This window comes from Schistocerca piceifrons, chromosome 1 (genome assembly GCF_021461385.2).
Source record: "Schistocerca piceifrons isolate TAMUIC-IGC-003096 chromosome 1, iqSchPice1.1, whole genome shotgun sequence".
NCBI classification, from domain to species: domain Eukaryota; kingdom Metazoa; phylum Arthropoda; class Insecta; order Orthoptera; family Acrididae; genus Schistocerca; species Schistocerca piceifrons.
The window spans coordinates 1,191,451,354-1,191,457,123 of NC_060138.1; positions in this window are offsets into that span (position 1 = coordinate 1,191,451,354).

Genomic DNA, 5,770 nt, shown 5'->3' on the forward strand with positions numbered 1-5,770 from the left:
GCATTTCACTGTCTTAATGGAAACGCTCCTCCCTCCTACCCCCTGCTGCGCGATAACCACCCTCACCCCAATAAGCTAAGCAAAGCCAATCACTTCGTGTCCCACCTCTCAGCCACATTCACCATCATAGATGACCCCAACCTCGATTAGTCCTTATTCCTTATGACGAACATACCAATACCTGTGGGACCATAACTTTTCCCGGCGAATTGAATGTTCAAATAACTAACGGGTTTGCTGCCAGGTAACGTCGTCGACCACCGCCGATATTTCGAGAGGAGCACACCCTGCCATTCTCAAGGCACAACTACAAGGAGAAACCAATGTGCAAGGGAATTAAATACCTCGGTTCACAGAGGAGAAACAAGGAAGATCCCACACTCAGATCAAGCAACCGTAGAGTCAACACACACCAAAGATAACCAACATCAGAAATATCGAACATGACTATTAGTCAACAGGTGAGGTAGTACTAATTCTGTCCCTCTGTTTTTTGATTAGGTACAGAGCCGGATTCCAAGCAGCATTTAAACAAAATCCATCATCTCTGTTTATAAGGTTGCTTGATAGTTTGATTTCAACAGCTTCCTTAATAACACTATCCCAATAGCTGGACGTGCAAGCCAGAATCTCCGTGTTGTTGTATTCCGTAGGATGACCGGTGTCAAGGCAATGTTCTGCAATAGCAGATTTGCTCTGCTGTTGTAAACGTGTGTTACGCTTATGTTCAATACACCGGTCTTCCACAGTCATGATTGTCTGACCAATATATGACATGCCACAACTGCAAGGAATGCGATAGGCACCAGGCTTACGCAAACCAAGGTCATCTTTTACGGACGCCAACCGGGTCCTTAATTTAGTAGGTGGTCGAAAAACACATTTCACATCATATCTCCGCAAAATACGGCCAATCCCGTTGGAAATGCTTCCTGCGTAAGGCAAAAAGGCCGTAGACTTCGGTGCCACTCGGCTGCCACCGTCACTCACTCGTTGCACAGAAGGCTGATGGCGCAACGCACGTTTGATCTGCCTCTCACTATAACCATTCTGACTTCGAGATGTGATAGATCAGCTGCCAAACTTTCAGGGTCTGAGATAACGTGGGCCCTGTAAACCAAGGTACGAAGTACTCCTTCATGCTGAGCTGGATGGTGACAGCTATCAGCTCGCAGATACAAGTCAGTGTTAGTAGGCTTCCTATCAACAAAATGTCCCAACGTACTATCAGTCTTCCATCTGACCAACACATCAAGGAAGGTAAGGCATCCATTCATTTCCACCTCCACAGTGAACTGAATATTCTATTGGATTGAATTGAAGTGTTCCAAAAAGCGGTTTAAATTCTCACTACCATCAGGCCAAACAACAAAAGTATCGTTGAAACCATCCTGTCTCCTCTATATCTCTTTTGTTACGCAGCCTTCCCTTCTACAATAACCTATGAAACCTTCCCTTAGGATTTCTATCTCTTGCTTAATAATTACAAATGAAATCTTCCCTTCGAAATTAATTCTCTGTCTCAATCATCGCATACAAATTTCAATGCTGCTTATTAAAAGTGACTTTCTTATTATTTCGACGAAACATAGAATGTTTCCTCGTCGTGGCTCTCACTCTTTACTTGCAATAACCTAAAACTGTTTCTTACCTTTTTCACTGTTATTGGATCGCCATCTGACTGCTACATCGAACTGCGACATGAGTATACTTACTCTGTTTTACTGTACTCTATTAGCTGCTGGTGGGCTGTCATAATAAGTGGCTGTATTTATTACCAAAGCTTACGTTCTTCTTTAATAGCAAAGCTGATGTTATTCTTTAATTAATTTGACTGAAGTTACGTAATTCATAGTTAAACATTTTCTTGACAGCAATAAAATTTTGCAAAGTTTTACGTTGATGGTTTTTGGGATGCATTATAATCAGTAATGCAATATTGCTGGCAAAAATTAATTATATTCTGAATGAAATGATTTTAGAAACGTCCAAATTGGACTTACTTTTTACAATAATCTTACAACTACCATTGCGCAAACATACCTTCAGTAGTCTTGAGTTTCTCAAAAAATAATTCAATAATATTAGTTCCTCTTATGATAATAGTTAGCTGATGTCTCTGTACATCCGTTTATAATCTCTTGTAAATCATAGCTAGTGGCTGGCAGGCACACCGCTCCTCTCAACCTCTCGCTCCAGACCTGCTACCGACTCGCTTCACATCTCGCTTACTACTGACTTCCTACGAACGCTAAAGTGCGGTCTCTCCCGCCAACAATGCTTTCTAGTGCTGAAAATCCGTGCTACCATTACAAAATGTATCAATGCGCCGTCTTCCCGCTCTTTTCTTAAAATGTATCCACACGCGGTCCCTACCACCCTTTTTAAAATTATATAAATGTGCAGTCTCTCCCGCCAACAATATTTTGGTGCAGACGTTCCCTGCTAACACAATTATTTCCAAAATGACAAATATTGATTATTCCTACCTAATACTATTAATAAAATATAAATATCTTTCATAAATTGTGGTTTGACAATATACAATAGAAATAGACACGTCTTACGTCGTCTACATATCTGAAAAAACACGCAGGTTTCAAGGTCGCTGACTCCGATGCACGTTCCTCAAAGTCTTGCATAAACAAATTGGCCACAATAGGTGACAAGGGGCTTCCCATTGCTACTCCATCAGTCTGTTCGTAGTACTGACCATTGGATAAAAAGTAAGTGGGTCAGCAAATGTCGAAACAAATTTGTTAACTCGACACCAAACTTAACACCAATTAGCTGCAACGAATCAGAGAGAGGAACGCGAGTGAAAAGAGAAACCACATCAAAACTAACTAAAATATCTGAGTCATTCAAACGCAATCCCTGCAATCGACGTAAGAAATCTGCAGAGCTCTTAATGTGGTGTACACACCTACCTACTAGTGGGCTCAACAAACTAGCAAGATGTTTAGTTACACGAAATGTCGGAGCACCAATATTAGATCAATAGGTCTCAACGGGACAGCCTCTTTATGAACCTTACGGAGGCCATATAATCTGATACAGTACAGTAAGAATTAAGACTCTTGATAGTCTCCTGTGATAAAGAACTTTTCTTCAGGAGGTTATAAGTCCTTCTCTCAACACTCTTAGTAGGGTCAGCACCGATTTTGCGATACGCCGAATCAGAAAGTAGACACTGCATCATTTGAAAGTAATCGTGTTTGTTCAACGAAATCGTGGCATTTCCCTTGTCCGTTGGTAAAATAACAATATAAGGGTCCCTTCTGAGTGAACGTAAAGCAGCCGCCTCAGCTGCTGTAATGTTACACTTGGGTGGACGGGCCGCAGTCAACACACGACAAGCTTCCCTCCTGACCTCTTCCGCAGCCTCGGAAGGTAGTTTATAAACAGCCTGTTCAATAGAACTAATAAAATCAACGACTGGCACCTCTTAGGCGTCGGTGCGAAATTCAGTCTTTTCCCCAGGGAAAGGGAACGTGCATTGGAGTCAGCGACCTTGAAACCGGCGTGTATTTTCAGATATGTAGACGACACTTTTGTTGTTCGGTCTCATGGTAGTGAGAATTTAAACCGGTTTTTTGGAACACCTGAATTCAATCCACCCGAATGTTCAGTTCGCTATGGAGGTGGAAAAGATAAGATGCCTTCCCTTCCTTCATGTGTTGGTCAGAAGGAAGACTGATGGTAAGTTGGGACATTTTGTTTATAGGAAGCCTACTAACACTGACTTGTATCTGCGAGCTGATAGTTGTCACCATCCAGCTCAGCATGAAGGAGTACTTCGTACCTTGGTTCACAGGGCCCACGTTATCTCAGACCCTGAAAGTCTGGCAGCTGAGCTAGCACATCTCGAAGTCACCTTTCGTCAGAATGGTTATAGTGAGAGGCAGATCAAACGTGCGTTGCGCCATCAGCCTTCTGTGCAACGGGTGAGTGACGATAGCAACGAAGTGGCACCTAAGTCTACGGCCTTTTTGCAGGAAGCATTTCCAACGGGATTGACCGTATTTTGCGGAAATATGATGTGAAATGTGTTGTTCGACCACCTTCTAAATTAAGGCCCCGGTTGGCGTCCGTAAAAGATGACCTCGGTTTGCGTAAGCCTGGTGTCTATCGCATTCCTTGCAGTTGTGGCATGTCATATATTGGTCAGACAATCAGGACTGTGGAAGACCGGTGTATTGAACATAAGCGTAACACACGTTTACAACAGCCGAGCAAATCCGCTATTGCAAAACATTGCCTTGACACAGGTCATCCTACGGAATACAACAACACGGAGATTCTGGCTTGCACGTCCAGCTATTGGGATAGTGTTATTAAGGAAGCTGTTGAAATCAAACTATCAAGCAACCTTATAAACAGAGATGATGGATTTTTTTAAATGCTACTTGGAATCCGGCTCTGTACCTAAACAAAAAACAGACGGACAGAATTAGTACTACCTCACCTGTTGATTAATAGTCACATGCGATATTTCTGATGTTGGTTGTCTTTGGATGTGTGCTGACTCTACAGTTACTCCCTTCACTCCTTGCTTCCAGTATCTTGATAACATCCCACAGACAGAAGGCAATACTCCTTCAACAGATACTCCATCATAAACATACCACAGATCTCAGTCACGACTGCATCACCTAGAGTCACTTGAAAAAAACGCCCCCTTCACTTCCTGTAAATCCTTCCTTTTAACATAGTTGTACACAGAGATTTCTATCCTGAGCCATAGTAAACCTCTCCAATCTTCTACTTCCTCAAATCTAATAAATTTACCACTAACAACTCCTCTTACCATCCCATCAGCCTCATCTCCTGGTATAGCAAAATCTTCAAGTCCATTCTGTCCCAACTACCCATTCCTCTCCATCAAAGAGGCTTCTATCTCAATTTTTCCTCTGATGACCAACTCCTCTACCTTACTCATTTCGTATCCCACCAAATCCACAAGTGCAAATCCACCATTTTTGTCTCTCTAGATCTTGGGGAACCTTAATATCATGTATGGAATTCTAGGCTCCTGTTTAAGCTCTGGACTTCATCACTTCCCCTAAACCATGTCCGTCTCATCGCTTCATTTCTCTGTAACTACTTCTCTTACGTCGCCATCAATAACACTAACTCCCATACCTTCCATCCAACCGACTGCAGGTGCAACCCAAGGTACAGCCCTCTCTCCTCTTCTGTATCCTGTGCACTGCTGATATGCCAAAGTCCCCTCCTCATGTTCAGCTCCTCTAGTATCCCAATGACACCTCTTTCCTTGCCATCTATCCTACCCTCCAGTAACCCCAAAGATCCCTCCAACTGCATCTCAATCAGTTCAGTTCCTGATGCAACTAGTGGCTCCTCAGAATCAATCTTAGCAAAATTCGGGGCCTAATTATAGGCTGAACCACCCACAGCTTCCATCAGCACAACTTTTACCTATCCACCTGCGACCATCCCGTCCAGTTAACAAACACTTTAAAGTACCTCAGACTAACACTTGATTTCCAATTAACATGGAAGCCCATCTATCAACCATTCAACAGAAAATCCACAATAGACTAAAATTACTGAAACTACTAACTGGTCAAACATGGGGTTCCCACCTTTCCACAATCCTCCTTGAGTCAACTCATGCTCTGGTATGCAAACGTGGCCTGAACTTCCGCTCCTATCTCCTTCTATCATGTCCTAAATATCCTCGAATGCGATGTACTCTGCATAGCTTTTAGAGTCCACTTACCCTCACCCATCCTCATCCTCTACC